This window comes from Coregonus lavaretus (genome assembly GCF_964263955.1).
Source record: "Coregonus lavaretus genome assembly, chromosome: 17".
In the NCBI taxonomy this organism is placed as follows: Eukaryota; Metazoa; Chordata; class Actinopteri; order Salmoniformes; family Salmonidae; genus Coregonus; species Coregonus lavaretus.
The window spans coordinates 6592011-6612617 of NC_140004.1; positions in this window are offsets into that span (position 1 = coordinate 6592011).

The following is a 20607-nucleotide window of genomic DNA, read 5'->3' on the forward strand; positions in this document are numbered from 1 at the left end:
TATGGCATATGGAAGCATACAAGATGGACATCATGAAAATTTCAGGAAGTAAAAACAAACAAAATATAATTAGTGACTGTGTCCATAAAATGTATATAGTATGTATAAGCATGAAGTAGAGGCCTAAGCATTGTTGTTCACTAGTTTACTCCAATTAGGGAGGGGATGGTGGGGTTGGAAAGTAAAAAAGGGAAATATATATATTTTTAAAGGATATGTATGTATGTATGTATATATGTATGTATGTGTATATATACAGTGGGGGAAAAAAAAGTATTTAGTCAGCCACCAATTGTGTAAGTTCTCCCACTTAAAAAGATGAGAGGCCTGTAATTTTCATCACAGGTACACGTCAACTATAACAGACAAAATGAGAAAAAAAAATCCAGAAAATCACATTGTAGGATTTTTAAAGAATTTATTTGCATATTATGGTGGAAAATAAGTATTTGGTCAATAACAAAAGTTTCTCAATACTTTGTTATATACCCTTTGTTGGCAATGACACAGGTCAAATGTTTTCTGTAAGTCTTCACAAGGTTTTCACACACTGTTGCTGGTATTTTGGCCCATTCCTCCATGCAGATCTCCTCTAGAGCAGTGATGTTTTGGGGCTGTTGCTGGGCAACACGGACATTCAACTCCCTCCAAAGATTTTCTATGGGGTTGAGATCTGGAGACTGGCTAGGCCACTCCAGGACCTTGAAATGCTTCTTACGAAGCCACTCCTTCATTGCCCGGGCGGTGTGTTTGGGATCATTGTCATGCTGAAAGACCCAGCCACATTTCATCTTCAATGCCCTTGCTGATGGAAGGAGGTTTTCACTCAAAATCTCACGATACATGGCCCCATTCATTCTTTCCTTTACACGGATCAGTCGTCCTGGTCCCTTTGCAGAAAAACAGACCCAAAGCATGATGTTTCCACCCCCATGCTTCACAGTAGGTATGGTGTTCTTTGGATGCAACTCAGTATTCTTTGTCCTCCAAACACGATCAATTGAGTTTTTACCAAAAAGTAATATTTTGGTTTCCATATGACATTCTCCCAATCCTCTTCTGGATCATCCAAATGCACTCTAGCAAACTTCAGACGGGCCTGGACATGTACTGGCTTAAGCAGGGGGACACGTCTGGCACTGCAGGATTAGTTACTTTGGTCCCAGCTTTGTTACTTTGGTCCCAGCTCTCTGCAGGTCATTCACTAGGTCCCCCCGTGTGGTTCTGGGATTTTTCTCACCGTTCTTGTGATCATTTTGACCCCACGGGGTGAGATCTTGCGTGGAGCCCCAGATCGAGGGAGATTATCAGTGGTCTTGTATGTCTTCCATTAACTAATAATTGCTCCCACAGTTGATTTCTTCAAACCAAGCTGCTTACCTATTGCAGATTCAGTCTTCCCAGCCTGGTGCAGGTCTACAATTTTGTTTCTGGTGTCCTTTGACAGCTCTTTGGTCTTGGCCATAGTGGAGTTTGGAGTGTGACTGTTTGAGGTTGTGGATTAAGGTGCCATTAATACAGGTAACGAGTGGAGGACAGAGGAGCCTCTTAAAGAAGAAGTTACAGGTCTGTGAGAGCCAGAAATTTTGCTTGTTTGTAGGTGACCAAATACTTATTTTCCACCATAATTTGCAAATAAATTCATAAAAAAATCCTACAATGTGATTTTCTGGATTTGTTTTCCTCAATTTGTCTGTCATAGTTGATGTGTACCTATGATGAAAATTACTGGCCTCTCTCATCTTTTTAAGTGGGAGAACTTGCACAATTGGTGGCTGACTAAATACTTTTTTCCCCCACTATATATATATATATGTATGTATGTATGTATGTATGTATGTATGTATGTATGTATGTATGTATGTATGTATGTATGTATGTATGTATGTATGTATGTATGTATGTATGTATGTATGTATGTATGTATGTATGTATGTATGTATGTATGTATGTATGTACAGTGGGGAGAACAAGTATTTGATACACTGCCGATTTTGCAGGTTTTCCTACTTACAAAGCATGTAGATGTCTGTCATTTTTATCATAGGTACACTTCAACTGTGAGAGACGGAATCTAAAACAAAAATCCAGATCCATCATATTGTATGATTTTTAAGTAATTCATTTGCATTTTATTGCATGACATAAGTATTTGATCACCTACCAACCAGTAAGAATTCCGGCTCTCACAGACCTGTTATTTTTTCTTTAAGAAGCCCTCTTGTTCTCCACTCATTACCTGTATTAACTGCACCTGTTTGAACTCGTTACCTGTATAAAAGACACCTGTCCACACACTCAATCAAACAGACTCCAACCTCTCCACAATGGCCAAGACCAGAGAGCTGTGTAAGGACATCAGGGATAAAATTATAGACCTGCACAAGGCTGGGATGGGCTACAGGACAATAGGCAAGCAGCTTGGTGAGAAGGCAACAACTGTTGGCGCAATTATTAGAAAATGGAAGAAGTTCAAGATGACGGTCAATCACCCTTGGTCTGGGGCTCCATGCAAGATCTCACCTCGTGGGGCATCAATGATCATGAGGAAGGTGAGGGATCAGCCCAGAACTACACGGCAGGACCTGGTCAATGACCTGAAGAGAGCTGGGACCACAGTCTCAAAGAAAACCATTAGTATCATACTGCGCCGTCATGGATTAAAATCCTTCAGCGCAAGCAAGATCCCCCTGCTCAAGCCAGCGCATGTCCAGGCATGTCTGAAGTTTGCCAATGACCATCTGGATGATCCAGAGGAGGAATGGGTGAAGGTCATGTGGTCTGATGAGACAGAAATAGAGGTTTTTGGTCTAAACTCCGCTCGCCGTGTTTGGAGGAAGAAGAAGGATGAGTACAACCCCAAGAACACCATCCCAACCGTGAAGCATGGAGGTGGAAACATCATTCTTTGGGGATGCTTTTCTGCAAAGGGGACAGGACGACTGCACCGTATTGAGGGGAGGATGGATGGGGCCATGTATCGCGAGATCTTGGCCAACAACCTCCTTCCCTCAGTAAGAGCATTGAAGATGGGTCGTGGCTGGGTCTTCCAGCATGACAACGACCCGAAACACACAGCCAGGGCAACTAAGGAGTGGCTCCGAAAGAAGCATCTCAAGGTCCTGGATTGGCCTAGCCAGTCTCCAGACCTGAACCCAATAGAAAATCTTTGGAGGGAGCTGAAAGTCCGTATTGCCCAGCGACAGCCCCGAAACCTGAAGGATCTGGAGAAGGTCTGTATGGAGGAGTGAGCCAAAATCCCTGCTGCAGTGTGTGCAAACCTGGTCAAGACCTACAGGAAATGTATGATCTCTGTAATTTCAAACAAAGGTTTCTGTACCAAATATTAAGTTCTGCTTTTCTGATGTATGTCATGCAATAAAATGCAAATTAATTACTTAAAAATCATACAATGTGATTTTCTGGATTTTTGGATTTTCCGTCTCTCACGGTTGAAGTGTACCTATGATAAAAATTACAGACCTCTACATGCTTTGTAAGTAGGGAAACCTGCAAAATCGGCAGTGTATCAAATACTTGTTCTCCCCACTGTATAGATATATAAATATATATATATATATATACAGTGAGGGGAAAAAAGTATTTGATCCCCTGCTGATTTTGAATGTTTGCCCACTGACAAAGAAATGATCAGTCTGTAATGTTAATGGTAGGTTTATTTGAACAATGAGAGACAGAATAACAACAAAAAAATCCAGAAAAATGCATGTCAAAAATGTTATAAATTGATTTGCATTTTAATGAGGGAAGTATTTGACCCCCTCTCATTCAGAAAGATTTCTCTTAAAGGGAGTGCTCCTAATCTCAACTTGTTACCTGTATAAAAGACACCTGTCCACAGAGGCAATCAATCAATCAGATTCCAAACTATCCACCATGGCCAAGACCAAAGAGCTCTCCAAGGATGTCAGGGACAAGATTGTAGACCTACACAAGGCTGGAATGGGCTACAAGACCATCGCCAAGCAGCTTGGTGAGAAGGTGACAACATTTGGTGCGATTATTCGCAAATGGAAGAAACACAAAATAACTGTCAATCTCCCTCGGCTCCATGCGAGATCTCACCTCATGGAGTTGCAATGATCATGAGAACGGTGAGGAATCAGCCCAGAACTACACAGGAGGATCTTGTCAATGATCTCAAGGCAGCTGGGACCATAGTCACCAAGAAAACAATTGGTAACACATTACGCCGTGAAGGACTGAAATCCTGCAGCGCCCGCAAGGTCCCCCTGCTCAAGAAAACACATATGCAGGGCCGTCTGAAGTTTGCCAATGAACATCTGAATGATTCAGAGGATAACTGGGTGAAAGTGTTGTGCTCAGATGAGACCAAAATCGAGCTCTTTGGTATCAACTCAACTCGCCATGTTTGGAGGAGGAGGAATGCTGCCTTTGACACCAAGAACACCATCCCCACCGTCAAACATGGAGGTGGAAACATTATGCTTTAGGGGTGTTTTTCTGCTTAGGGGACAGGACAACTTCACCGCATCAAAGGGACAATGGACGGGGCCATGTACCGTCAAATCTTGGGTGAGAACCTCCTTCCCTCAGCCAGGGCATTGAAAATGGGTTGTGGATGGGTATTCCAGCATGACAATGACCCAAAACACACGGCCAAGGCATCAAAGGAGTGGCTCAAGAAGAAGCACATTAAGGTCCTGGAGTGGCCTAAGCCAGTCTCCAGACCTTAATCCCATAGAAAATCTGTGGAGGGAGCTGAAGGTTCGAGTTGCCAAACGTCAGCCTCGAAATCTTAATGACTTGGAGAAGATCTGCAAAGAGGAGTGGAACAAAATCCCTCCTCAGATGTGTGCAAACCTGTTGGCCAACTACAAGAAACGTCTGACCTCTGTGATTGCCAACAAGGGTTTTGCCACCAAGTACTAAGTCATGTTTTGCATAGGGGTCAAATACTTATTTCCCTCATTAAAATGCTAATCAATTTATAACATTTTTTACATGCGTTTTTCTGAATGTATTTGTTGTTACTCTGTCTCTCATTGTTCAAATAAACCTACCATTAAAATTATAGACTGATCAAGTCTTTGACAGTGGGCAAACGCACAAAATCAGCAGGGGATCAAATACTTTTTTCTCTCACTGTATATATATATATATATATATATATATATATATATATATATATATATATATATATATATATATATGCGAGAGAAAAAAAACATATGGGGGATTGGAAGTGATGCAGACAATTACATTGATGGAAGTTACAATCTATCTGCAATATTAAAGCTGAAAAAAAAGATAGCAACCATAGCTCTATATAAACCAGGCTTCTGCTTCTTCTTACCTCCACTCCTCATCTCTTAAGCTTTTTGTCGTCTGTGACAATGTCACTTAGGTAAAAGGTACAGATCAAAATATACTGAACAAAAATATAAATGTAACATGTAAATTCTTATATTAAAATAATAAGTTTTTAATACATGTATACAGTACAGCAAACATTCATGTGTGGTGAGAAAACACCAGAACTTCTCAAAGTCAGCGTTTCTTCAAGGGAGGGAGCTTTGTTCAGACAGCAGAGTATTTGTTTGAAAGTTTAATGGGCTGGTGTATGAGAAGCAGGTATGTTAAACATATAGCAGTGCTACGAGAAGACCTTTGACCTTTTAAACCTAACACAGCCTCTCCCCTGTGAGGGGAAGCCAGTGTTTATTGCTTTCTATGTACACACACACACACACGCACGTACGTACGCGCACGTACGCGCACAGACACACACACAGACACACACACAAACACACACACGCACGCACACAGAGTACATTCTGAATGTGCTCCTTCTCTAATCTCTACCATGGCTTGTGTTATTTCCATTGGCACCAGGGTAATACATTTTCAATTCATTAAACTTGTTTGGCTCTCATGTTTGCCGGAGAGGATGTTTAGACTGAAAATGTGCCATTCTTGGCTGAGCGGGACCGTGAGACATTCCCTTACAGACAACTAAACACACAGTTAGACACAAACTCACACTTGATGAACAGGGAAAGATAGAAGTTGGCCTATAACAGTTGGGATCCGCTTGATCTCCCACTTTAAATAAAGGACCCACCGTGTCTGCCTTCCAAGCAATGGGAACCTCCCCAGAGAGGAGATAGGCTCGGTGATGATAGAGGCTGCAACCTTAAAGAAGAAAGGATCCAAACCATCTGACCCAGATGTTTTTTGGGGGTCAAGTTCAAGTTCCTTTAGCACCTCAGACTAAGTGACCGCCTGCAGGGAGAAACTGTTTAGGAGGGCAGGAGGAAAAAGAGGGAGGCGCATCGGGGCTAGTCGCATTAGAAGGGCTGGTAATACAATGTGCTACACAACAAAACTGGCGAGGAGGAAGAAACGTTCTCACGTTTGTGTTCATTATTTTCAGTACAAAGCCAGAGTTTAATTTGGGGGGTTTTCGCTGTAGAAAGATGCAAAGAAAACGTGGAGCTAGCCAGTCGAGTGATGCTAACTAGCTTCTGATGTCACAGCAACTAAGGCCTCGAGGGATAGGAAGAGTTTCGCTGCGGGAGAAAGTGCAGTCATTGTGAGTGAAAAGAAGAAGTAAAAAAAAAGGGTCTGGGAGTAAGGGACAGTCTGAAAAGTGTCAGAAAGAAAAATATGTCTGCATTGGTTGGAAATATAGGAACATTTTATGAATCTTTGGAACAATGGAGATCTTACACAGAACGTTTTGAGTACTTTGTGTTGGCAAATGAAATTAAAGCAGAAGTAGTTGTGCCAAAATTTTTGGCTGTTATGGGCAGGAAAACATTCAATCTACTGTGCAGACTAGTAACGCCTGAAAAACCTGGTGATAAATCATATGATGAAATTGTGGCTACCTTAAAAGGACATTATTCTTCCAAACCACTGATAATCCCAGAGAGATTCAGGTTGCATAAGAGCAATCAAGAGGAGGGGGAGTCAATCTCACAATTTGTGGCTGTATTGAAACAGTTATCTGAACACTGTGAATTTGGGCAATCAATGAGTTACATTATATGTGATAGGTTAGTGGCATGCGCAACGAGCCAATTCAGAAACGCCTTTTGACTGAGAGTAACTTAACATTGCAGAGAGCAATAGAAGTGAGTACGTCAATGGAAATGGCAAATAAAGATGCACAGCATGTAAGTGCATCGACCCAAGTGCATGAAATGTCTACGGATTTCAAAAACAAGGTAGTGGGTAGCATGCCATGCTATCGCTGTGGGAAACCAGGTCACCAAGCAGAGGAGTGTTGGTGCAAAGGGTCACATCGAATGTGCATGTAAAACAAAAAGACACAATCAAACAAAAGTACTGAACAAAGGAAAAGAGATTTCAGGAAGTACAAAAAAGAAAGTGCATAAAATGGAGCACACAGAGGACGGACAAAGTGATACCCTGTCTGAAGGGGAAGAATCTTTGCATGTTTTGTCCATTTCAGACAATGGATACGGATACTGGGTGACACCGCTACTGGATAGAAAAGCAGTACGGATGCAAGTGGACACTGGAACAGCCATATTTTTGCTGTCTGAGGCTGTATACAAGGAGAAACTACATCACCTCACACCATAGCCCACAAAGATGATGCTGAAAACATACACTGGTGAGATTGTTCGAGTGAGAGGATATGTGATTGTTACAGTGGAGCTCAACAAACAGAAGGTGAAGCTACCACTCTAGGACACACATGGCTGGAAAATATCAAATTAAACTGGCAGGAAATTCATATAGTCACAGTCACAGTGATAAAGAGCACCTCAGCGGAGAGAACCATCAAAGCGCTACGGTCAATCTTCAGTCCCTTCGGATTGCCAACGTATCTCGTTAGCGATAATGGCCCCCAATTGGTGTCTGAAGAGTTCCGGTCATTCATGGAAGCAAGTGGAATTCAGCACATCAAGTCAACGCCATATCACCCTGCAACGAACGACCTCGCTGAAAAATGTGTCCAGACGATGAAGCAAGCTTTAAAAACATCACAAGGGAACGGGTCCCTCAATAGGCACCTAAACGCCTTCCTGTTGACCTACAGAAACCCCCCCCCATGCTACAACCAAAGTGGCACCCGCATCAGCCATGATGAAAAGACAGCTTCGCAAGCGACTCGACCTCCTGAGACCTCCAGACTTAACAGGTTGTACAGACACAACAGAGAGCACAGGTGGAGAGACGGAGCAAAGCAAAAGACAGAAGCTTCAGAGCTGGAGAGTTCTTGCTCGGAATTACTGCAAAGGTCCAATGTGGATTCCAGCAAAAGTGGTCGCACAAACAGGGTCTGTGTCCTACACAGTTCACACACCAGAGAACATCCTCTGGAGGAGACACGTGGATCAACTGTTGCCAGGAACCAACCTCAGAGATGACTCATGTCAAGTGACAAACCAAGATCAGCTACTGGAGACCTACCATGACTACGAGCTATCACCTGAACATCCACTGCAGCCACCTACAAATGTGGAAAGTACTCCAGACTCACCTGAACCAGCCAGAGTGCCTACTCAGGGTACTGTTGCACCCCAGTCTGGGCATACACCATCACCACTCAGACTCAGAGATAATGTGACTGTAGACTCACCTGTACGTCGTCATTACCCTCCAAGAGAAAGACGACCCTCTGAAAGGTTGAATATTTTGTTCAGACTAACCTCCGACATTGGAGCAGAATACAACCCAGGGGTAAGTCTGGGAACTGAGGCAGTCTACCCTCTTTCTCTAGTTCAGAAAAAGGTTATTCTGAAAAGTTCCTTTATTTACATTAAAAAGAATATAATATGCAAAACATTGAATATTTTCTTTTTCCTTATGATGCATCAAAGTAAAGGGGGAGGAATATGTTGTGTATTGATTTTCTAGTTTGTCATTCCCCTGCTTACATACATTGGAATGCTTGGAATGTTTTTTTGTCCTGTGAAACGCAATAAACAATGCCCACGTTAATTTCTACTCCTGTCTCATGTCCGGTCCTTATATTAGTTGTATAAGTAATACAGTGTGCTACACAACAATACCTATCAGGATTATTAGTGATGATAACATCAAGAAGAGTAGCCTTTTCTGGGTGTTTGGAGTCATACCTTGTGGGATTGGTAATAATCTGAGAGAGATTTAGGGAGTCCCATTGTTTTAGGACTTTGTCAGGTGGTTTAATCATGTCCCAGTTTAGGTCACCTAGTAGGACAATTTTCAGACTTCGCTTAAGGGGCCAGGAGAGAGCTTAGGGCAGGTAGGGTACAGGCCGGTGCTGATGGTGGACGATAACACCCAGCAACAGTTAACAAAGAGGTACTTGAAAGCTTAATGCTTAAAACCAGGTCATCAAATTGTTTGGGGACAGACTTGGTGGAGACAATAGAGCACTGAAGGTGTTCCTTGGTAAAGATTGCCACTCCACCACCTTTGGAAGATATGTCTTGCCGAAACATTTTATAACCAGAAAGGTTAATATCAGTGTTCAAAACACTCTTTCTTAACCACGTCTCAGTAATGACCAACACATCTGGATTGAAGCTGTGAACCTACACTTTCAATTGATACATTTTAGGTAATAAGCTTCTAGTGTTAATGTGCAGAAAACCCAGGCTGTTGCTAGAGCAGAAATCTGTGAAACAGAAATCAAAGCACAAGTCAGAATGTGGGCTAGCAACTGTAGACGGGCCAGGGTGTATATGCGCATTTCCAGATATCATCAGTAGTAATAAGGTTGGGTCTGACTGTACAATAACACTCAGTCTATGGAGAGAGCATTTGAAGGTTGTGTCTTGAAAGTGTATATATTATTCCATAAATGTACCAAATGAGCATCCAAACATTGCTGTGTTGAAATCTATAGCGATGACTGGTGATTGTATCAAAGCCATTTAAAACCCCAGCTTTGAAAGTGTGTGTGACATGTACACATTGAAAACCCAATGCTACCCTGAGGGATGTGACTTAGCCAGGAAAATTGGAAGCAAACTCTGAAACAATTACACAAAGTTCAAAAAGAGACCCCTTCCTTTGCTTCCTCTGTGGCTGTAATGACTACCAATCGAACTCCTCAGGCGATGTCTGAAATTCATACCAGTCAAGCCATTTGCATTTAATATCCCCCTTCTTTCTTTCTTTTTCTCTTGTTCAGTGGAGGCTTCTCAGAGGAGGAAGGGTAGGACCATCCTACTCAGGGAATTTAAGAAGATAAAAATAGTGAACATTAAAAAATGTATCCTATTTAGATAAAACTATACTAAATATATTGTCACCAAATAACTGATTAAAACACACTGTTTTGCAATGAAGGTCTATAGTAGCCTCAACAGAACGCTCTAGGATAGAACAATGGTGTAGCCAGAGGACAGCTATTTTCCATCTTCCTCTGGGTACATTGACTTCAATATAAAACCTAGTAGGCTCATGGTTCTCACCCCCTTTCATAGACTTACACAGTAATTATGATGGCTTCCAGAGGACGTCCCACCAACCTATCAGAGCTCTTGCAGTATTTAACCTTTATTTAACCAGGTAAGGCATTTGAGAACAAGTTCTCATTTACAACTGCGACCTGGCCAAGATAAAGCAAAACAGTGCGATAAAAACAACAACACAGAGTTACATATGGGGTAAACAAAACATAAAGTCAAAAAATACAACAGAAAATATATATACAGTGTGTGCGAATGTAGTAAATTATGGAGGTAAGGCAATAAATAAGCCATAGTGCAAAATAGTTAACATTTCGTATTAACACTGAAATGATAGATGTGCAAAAGATGATGTGCAAATAGAGATACTGGGGTGCAAATTAGCAAAATAAATAACAATATGGGGATGAGGTAGTTGGATGGGCTAATTACAGATTTGGTGTGTACAGGTGCAGTGATCGGTAAGCTGCTCTGACAACTGACGCTTAAAGTTAGTGAGGGAGATAAGAGTCTCCAGCTTCAGAGATTTTTGCAATTCGTTCCAGTCATTGGCAGGTGAGAACTGGAAGGAATGGCAGCCTAAGGAGGTGTTGGCTTTGGGGATGACCAGTGAGATATACCTGCTGGAGCGCAGACTACGGGTGGGTGTTGCTATGGTGACCAGTGAGCTAAAATAAGACGGGGATTTGCCTAGCAGTGATTTATAGATGACCTGGAGCCAGTGGGTTTGGCGACGAATATGTAGTGAGGGCCAGCAAACAAGAGCGTACAGGTCACAATGGTGGGTAGTATATGGGGCTTTGGTGACAAAACGGATGGCACTGTGATAGACTACATCCAATTGACCTGTTGTCCATCCAATCAAAGGATCACAGAATGAATCAAGTACTGAAAGCATAACCTACAGTTAGCTAGCACTGCAGTGCATAAAGTGTGGTGAGTAGTTTACTCAGAGAGAGAGAAAGACAATAGTTGAACAGTTTTGAACAAACAGAGAGAGAGAGAGAGAGAGAGAGAGAGAGCCTAGTGAAGGTGTAAACTTGGCAGTAGAAAACCTAAACAGTTTATTTGACTTCTCAGCTTCCCTATCAAATGTTAAAATGTCTAACAGAAAACCGAAGAAAAGTAACAACAATGACAAATGGTTTGACGAAGAATGCAAAAACCTAAGAAAGACATTGAGAAACCTATCCAACCAAAAACATGTAGACCCAGAAAGCCTGAGCCTACGCCTTCTTTATGGTGAATCACTAAAAGAATACAGAAATATACGGAAAAAGAAGGAACAGCATGTCAGAAATCAGCTCAATGTTATTGAAGAATTCATAGACTCTAATCACTTCTGGGAAAATTGGAAAACACTAAACAAACGACAACACGAAGAGCTATCTATCCAAAACAGAGATGTATGGGTAAACCACTTCTCCAATCTTTTTGGCCATACAACAAAGAACAAACAGCAAAAAAATATACATGATCAAATGCAAATCTTAGAATCAACTATTAAAACTACCAGAACCCACTGGATTCTCCAAATATATTGAATGAACTACAGGACAAAATACTAACCCTCCTCCCCAAAAAGGACTGTGGTGTTGATGGTATCCTCAATGAAATTATGAAAAATACAGATCACCCATTTCCAATTGGCTATACTTAAACTCTTTAACATCATCCTTAGCTCTGGCATCTTCCCCAATATTTGGAACCAAGGACTGATCACCCCAATCCACAAAAGTGGAGACAAATTTGACCCCAATAACTACTGTGGGATATGCGTCAACAGCAACCTTGGGAAATTCCTCTGCATTATCATTAACAGCAGACTAGTTCATTTCCAAAGTGAAAATAATGTACTGAGCAAATGTCAAATTGGCTTTTTACCAAACTACCGTACAACAGACCACATATTCACCCTGCACACCCAAATTGACAAACATACAAACCAAAACAAAGGCAAAGTCTTCTCATGCTTTGTTGATTTCAAGAAAAGCTTTTGACTCAATTTGGCATGAGGGTCTGCTATACAAATTGATGGAAGGTGGTGTTGGGGGACAAACATACAACATTATAAAAGCCATGTACACAAACAACAAGTGTGTGGTTCAATTGGCGAAAAACACACACATTTCTTTCCACAGGGCTGTGGGGTGAGACAGGGATGCAGTTTAAGCCCCGCCCTCTTCAACACATATATCAACAAATTGGCGAGGGCACTAGAACAGTCTGCAGCACCTGGCCTCACCCTACTAGAATCTGAAGTCAAATGTCTACTGTTTGCTGATTATCTGGTGCTTCTGACACCAACCAAGGAGGGCCTACAGCAGCACCTAGATCTTCTGCACAGATTCTGTCAGACCTGGGCCCTGACAGTAAATTTCAGTAAGACAAAAATAATGGAGTTCCAAAGGTCCAGTTGCCAGGACCACAAATACAAATTCCATCTAGACACCGTTGCCCTTGAGCACACAAAAAACTATACATACCTCGGCCTAAATATCAGCTCAACAGGTAACTTCCACAAAGCTGTGAACAATCTGAGAGACAAGGCAAGAAGGAACTTCTATGCCATCAAAAGGAACTTTAAATGCATCATACCAATTAGGATCTGGCTAAAAATACTTGAATTACTAAAGAGAAGTCCCCATCTGTTTTATGGCCCTGCTGTAAGTTGCCTATATGCAGCCAAAACAGAAAGATCAAATCAGTCAGAGACCTACTAGAGTAGCACCGCCCCCTCAAGATTCTGAGCCTGCCTGGCAGGGTTGGTCCTACAAAGCCAGAGCCCCCTAATGGGAGAGCATAATGTACAAGGAAATTCTCAAAGCTGCTAATGAGAACATTGACGACCTTTTACCTAGCCGGTGGGGATTCCGGTGGGGTACACCCACCCAGGTAGTGGCAGTGCTGGCAACACTGGCTGCAGTAGCCCATGGGGAGGGGGTCATACACGGACAATCAGAGAGGGGGCATATTATTGTGGCCCTGGTGGCAAAAAAATAATCAATGGTCTGACTGCATGGAGATGCTTGGGAAAAATGGTTACAACGGGGGACCACAGTGTTTGTGTCTCAGGGGAAGAGGGTGGCTCTGCTCACCATCACCTAGCACTTGACATAGGTTAATCAAATCTCAAATTGTTGTCAATTTCTGCTCAATCTTGCATGCTTTCTAAAACAGCTGTAACTGTATATGCATTCGTAAATCAGGTCATCTCTTGAGTTGGGCTCTGGGATGTAACAACCGTTGAGCATCTGAGCTTATGGTTGATTGTGGAGGAAAGGGGTTGAGTGTGTTAGAGTATGTACAGTGAGGGAAAAAAGTATTTGATCCCCTGCTGATTTTTTATGTTTGCCCACTGACAAAGAATTGATCATTCTATAATTTTTAATGGTAGGTTATTTGAACAGTGAGAGACAGAATAACAACAAAAAAATGTTGTAAATTGATTTGCATTTTAATGAGGGAAATAAGTATTTGACCCCCTCTCAATCAGAAAGATTTCTGGCTCCCAGGTGTTTTTTATACAGGTAACGAGCTGTGATTAGGAGCACACTCTTAAAGGGAGTGCTCCTAATCTTAGCTTGTTACCTGTATAAAAGACACCTGTCCACAGAAGCAATCAATCAATCAGATTCCAAACTCTCCACCATGGCCAAGACCAAAGAGCTCTCCAAGGATGTCAGGGACAAGATTGTAGACCTACACAAGGCTGGAATGGGCTACAAGACCTTCGCCAAGCAGCTTGGTGAGAAGGTGACAACAGTTGGTGCGATTATTCGCAAATGGAAGAAACACAAAATAACTGTCAATCTCCCTCAGCCTGGGGCTCCTTGCAAGATCTCACCTCGTGGAGTTGCAATGATCATGAGAACGGTGAGGAATCAGCCCAGAACTACACGGGAGGATCTTGTCAATGATTTCAATGCAGCTGGGACCATAGTCACCAAGAAAACAATTGGTAACAAACTACGCCGTGAAGGACTGAAATCCTGCAGCGCCCTCAAGGTCCCCCTGCTCAAGAAAGCACATATACAGGCCCGTCTGAAGTTTGCCAATGAACATCTGAATGATTCAGAGGAGAACTGGGTGAAAGTTTCATGGTCAGATGAGACCAACATCGAGCTCTTTGGCATCAACTCAACTCGCCGTGTTTGGAGGAGGAATGCTGCCTATGACCCCAAGAACACCATCCCCACCACTTTTTTCCCACACTGTAGCTAGCTAGCTAAACAGTGAACCATAATCTCAACTCATAATTTTACTACCCTTCATGAATCTGCTGGTAGCTCAAACTAACCAACTAGGTTCAATATTAGATAGCTAGCTAATGTTAGGCTATAACTAGCAAAGCAAATGGCACCAAGATATAAATAACATTACAACACAGATCATACACGTAACGTTATCTAGCGAGCCAGCTAATGTTAGCTAGCTAGCTAGCTAGCTAACAGTACACATTAACCTGAGGGGGAATAGGCTTTGTCATGCCCTCTTCAAGACTGTCTTGGCAAATTTCCGACAAAATTAGAATAGTATAATATCTGAAAATGTAGATAGCTAGACTCTCTTACCCGAATACATCCTCTGTCAAGGATGCCATGGTTGTCCTTAGTTTGAAGATGTAATCCGGAGTCAGATGTGTTATACAACAGCCTTCTGACGTGTTCTCTTTCCGACTCCCTCCACATATCTGTAATCAAACGCCAGAATTTTCTCCATCTCCTTAGCTATCATACTCTGCTTCCACCGGACATTCCACTGATTTCAAAACTCGGTCCTCCAGAAAGTGGTGAGCATCTTTTAAAAAAAGCTGTGTTAGAAAGCATTACCTACACCTAATGAGCAGCTCAGGTTATAGACAGAACCGTGTTACATGGCAGGCCAATCCAAACTCATCTCTCGGCATGTCCAGCCCATCCATTATCTCTGCCAATCATGGCTAGCAGGAAGGTTGCTATCTTTTCCCGTGGCTAAACCAACTTGGCTCTTAATTTAACAATTTTATACGTATTTACAGATGGCATACAAGTTTGTTATTAACATGTTCCAGAAGGCATTTCTGCCAAATAACACATTTTGATAAAAAATGGTGTTTACATTCAAATGCCTTTCTTGTGAAGTAGTGACGCGCGACATACGCCTAGTTTCCTGAAACGAGTCATAAATTATCCTTGGTATGACCTTGTTAAATCAATTCCATATCGCTTAGTATATAGTTTAGTCCTCTGTAGCTCAGCTGGTAGAGCACGGCGCTTGTAACGCCAGGTCGATCCCCGGGACCACCCATACACTAAAATGTATGCACGCATGACTGTATGTCGCTTTGGATAAAAGTGTCTGCTAAATGGCATATTCCTGTGTCTTACACAGGAAGCGGCACAGGTCCTAATCCAGGCACTTGTCATCTCCCGTCTGGATTACTGCAACTCGCTGTTGGCTGGGCTCCCTGCCTGTGCCATTAAACCCCTACAACTCATCCAGAATGCCGCAGCCCGTCTGGTGTTCAACCTTCCCAAGTTCTCTCACGTCACCCCCCTCCTCCGCACACTCCACTGGCTTCCAGTTGAAGCTCGCATCCGTTACAAGACCATGGTGCTTGCCTATGGAGCAGTGAGGGGAACGGCACCTCCGTACCTTCAGGCTCTGATCAGTCCCTACACCCAATCGAGGGCATTGCGTTCATCCACCTCTGGCCTGCTGGCTCCCCTTCCTCTGCGGAAGCATAGCTCCCGCTCAGCCCAGTCAAAACTGTTCGCTGCTCTGGCACCCCAATGGTGGAACAAGCTCCCTCACGACGCCAGGACAGCGGAGTCACTCACCACCTTCCGGAGACATTTGAAACCCCACCTCTTTGAGGAATACCTGGGATAGGATAAAGTAATCCTTCTACCCCCCCCCCCAAAAAAAAAAAAATTTAATTTAATAAATTGTTAAGTGGTTATCCCACTGGCTATAGGGTGAATGCACCAATTTGTAAGTCGCTCTGGATAAGAGCGTCTGCTAAATGACGTAAATGTGCCCTTGAGCAAGGCACTTAACCCTAATTGCTCCTGTAAGTCGCTCTGGATAAGAGCGTCTGCTAAATTACTAAAATGTAAATGTTTTAGACAGGGCTTGATAGGGCTTAGAGTCTTATTGGTTAAAAACAACGTTGGCATTAGCAATATCTTATTTTAAAAAGAGATGAGATTGTTCTGGGTTGTACCAATGCTCTTGGGCAGACTGGTGGCAGATGAGGTGCCATTCTCTAGAATCCAGGGGAACTGTCTCTGGGTGACTGCCTTCAACATCACCCAAGGGAACCATTTCACACACTGGCATTATCCCTTTGCCAATGTTTTTAAGCACAGGGAGGACAATAGCTGGCATACAGTTTTAATTCTCCTTGGTGTGCTCAAACAAATCAAGTTTTAGACATTGCCTGGGCCAGTCCTATCTGTGTCTCTGGGCGGAGTCTGCTATAGGGATTATCTCTACAGCCTTGCTGCTATTTTGTCAGACTGATCGAGCAGCGCCAGCTGGCTTTCTCCCTTCAGATAGGACCCTGGGCAATGGAAAATGCTTTGTCTGCTATCATCAAAGCTCAAAATAATCCCCCCAAGGCAGAAATGGGTGTTGGAACCAAAGGTGTAAAGAACATTACCAGAAACAGTCAAGCTTCAGTTTATGTGGAGTTTGTTGAAATGTACTAAAGTTTGACATTTAGCTTAAATCCTTTTTGTTATGAAATTACATGATCAATAAGCATTTAAATGTTAGCAAATAGGCCTACTAATTAAATATTAAAACCAAATGAAATGGGCTATGTGTTCATGCTTCCCATTCAACCTGATAGATATTTTGTTTTCCATACAGTATATAATGCTAACTGATTGCCCAATAGATCATGCGTTATGCAAGACAGTTATTTCTGCGGACCAAAGCAAGATCAAGTCTGAGAGGGGCAGCAATCTAGCCCCTTCTGTCTCTCCCACTACCAAAGTTTCCATCAAAATGATAAATTCCACAGGCAGGGAAGCTGGGTAAATGAGCTGTATTGAAACAAGCCCTTCTGTTAACCTCTAAAAGTCTTAGCTGTTGGGTGGAAGGGGGGTACTAAGCTAACATTTTGAATTGTTTTAAGATGGTCATACCATGGATCATTTAGCTATTTTGCTAATTTTATGACCCCTTTAGTTTTTATTTTTCTTAAATAAAATATTGAATTTGACCTTTACTACTAAAGCCCATAGAACACATTGAATAACACATTCATAAATGGTCAAATATACTGTAAAATATAATATGTTTTGAAGCGTCTGTCCTATATCTAGGAGATCTCAGGAAATATATATATATACATTACCAGTCAAAAGTTTGGACACACCTACTCATTCAAGGGTTTTCTTTATTTTAACCAATTTCTACATTGTAGAATAATAGTGAATACATCAAAACTATTACATAACACATATGGAATCATGTAGTAACCAAAAAAGTACATTTTATATTTGAAATTCTTCAAAGTAGTGTAGCGGAAATGTTAATCAATAATGAGGAGAGACAGGGTCAATCACCAATCAGGACATTACTTTATTCAAAACGTATCAATAAGGCAATAATCGAGGCTGGTCGGCTCAAAAGTCTTGACTGTTGTGCTGAGAGCACTGTTCAAATAAACCTACCATTAAAATTATAGACTGATCATTTCTTTGTCAGTGGGCAAACGTACAAAATCGGCAGGGGATCAAATACTTTTTTCCCTCACTGTATAAAATGAAAGTTTTTATTTTTATTTTGCTGTATTTGACTCTGGTAATACAGTCATTGAATTTGTTGAGGGGTAAGGTCTTTCTGGTTTCATTCTACAAAATGTCCATTAGAATGTAGTGTTCAGAATATTGAGCTCAAGAAGATTTTTGTTTTACTCATCTCATATGTATTTACTGTATTCTATTCTACTGTTTTTTAGTCTATGCCACTATGACATTGCTCGTCCTAATATTTTGCTTTTAGATTTGTGTGTATTGTTGTGAATTGTTAGATGTTACTGCACTTTTGGAGCTAGATACACAAGCATTTCGCTACACCCGCAATAACATCTGCTAAATATGTTTATGTGACCAATTAAAATGTTTTGATTTGATGAAGTTTATTTTATTTTATACAATTACATATAGGCTACATCGTATAATTATAATCAAGTATGGTGATAATAATAAATAATATTAATAATGATAATAGTACATTTTAATTCTTAATGTTCCACATAAATACATAAAGAATGTTTTAATACATTTCATTTGTATGAATAATTGAAGTTTAACATTAACATATTGAATTGACTCATATACTCTCTAATTTAGGTGTCCCACTGCCAATCAAGGTGTCCCAATTTGACAGCATAGACTTAATATGTGGTCTCAATACAATTTGTGTTTGAAGAAGAGTCATCATCCTGTGTTTAATATATATATATATATATATATATATATATATATAATTGTTTTTTTTTTTTTTTTTTTTTTTTTGTGTGTATAGTGTAGTTTTAAGCTATTTAGAGTGGTATTATGTTGGGGGTTAAGACAATGGGATGATTCTGTAAGGTGTTCTGGAAAACACATTTTCAGAAAGTGTCCCACTTTACCAATACACACACTATGCTAGATTTAGAGCTATTTGGCAATGTTAGTTGTGAATTATACAAATCTCAGAATGTCTTAGAAATCAAAACATATAGGCATATGGGCAGCATGGTGCTACTGTAGGCTTTTGATGATTTGAGAAAGTAGCAAAAAAAGCTTGCTCTCTGTTCTTTGCCTCAGAGTTGTTCTCTCATCAAGAGATCATATTTTTACATCAGATCATTCTCAATTTAATCTTGTCTTTACTAATATGCGAAAATTAGTTTCGATTTAGAATGGCCCATTATCAAATGGGCAGGAACAGGGGCAGGGGAAAAAAGACATGTCATCAGTATGCACTCGAATAGCGAATGGAGGCCAAGCGCTTTCCCGCGGGTCAGTTTTGGCTACTTCAGTTTTATAGCAGAGTATGCCCTTATAAGCAGCTGAAAAATACATATAAGAACACTTGTTTCACTCATTTACATTTACATTTAAGTCATTTAGCAGACGCTCTTATCCAGAGCGACTTACAGTTAGTGAGTGCATACATCATTTTTTATACTGGCCCCCCATGGGAATCGAACACACATCCCTGGCGTTGCAAACGCCATGCTCTACCAACTGAGATACTGTCGTATCTGATGAGTGGTGGCCATTATTGCTGTCAACAAAGAGTCCGCTTATGCTGCATCGTATTAGAGGCTTTTATTAAAATCACGAGGTTACAGCATAAGTACAGACCCGCGGTGTCCGGAGAACGGCTCCTCAGATTGCCATGGCCGTTCTGCCTTCTCATCGTTTAACCCCTATTTATAAACAATGCAAAAAGAGGGGTGGCTCCCTCTTCTGGCCAATCACCAGTTTACAACACACTTCCTGTCTATTATATGTGACATTATACTAAACATTGCCTTTTGATACTAACATAACCAACATTCCATTTCTTCATGAAAAACATTTAACAAAGGCATAATCTTCAGATACTATATTCCCCCCGTCGAGACGAACTAAACGTCTCGAAAACAAACAGAATAGGATTATGACTAGTAACAATTTATCTTATTGAGTATCTTTAACATTAAACCAAAAACATTCTCCTCTAGAGTGTAAATACCTTTCTATGAAATAACTGTTTATGAAATGTGAATACATTACTATCTTTATGAAGTGTGAATACATTACTATGAAATTTGAAGAAATCTCTATGGAGTGTAAGAGCGAAAAACTGTCCGTCAGCCATCTTTTCAATCAAGACAGTAAAATTCTCTCACGGTCCCTCTGCCCCAGGCAACCACCTCGGTACTCCAGATAACCTCATAACCCATGTAAATGCACTTGAAAGTATGATGCAATTAAATACACATGTAAGCCCCTGCAAACAAAATCCTATCCATAAACATCCACTTGCAAGGCTGGTCAACCTACCGGACCGTACAAGTGGAACTCTCCCTGCCTAGACCTTCTGTCCCTAAGCATTCACCGAAATAAACAAAAACATCTACGATCCTCACATGTATTCAATAACATCAAACATCATTCTACCAAATTAATCCCTGAGAATATGACACAATTATGTA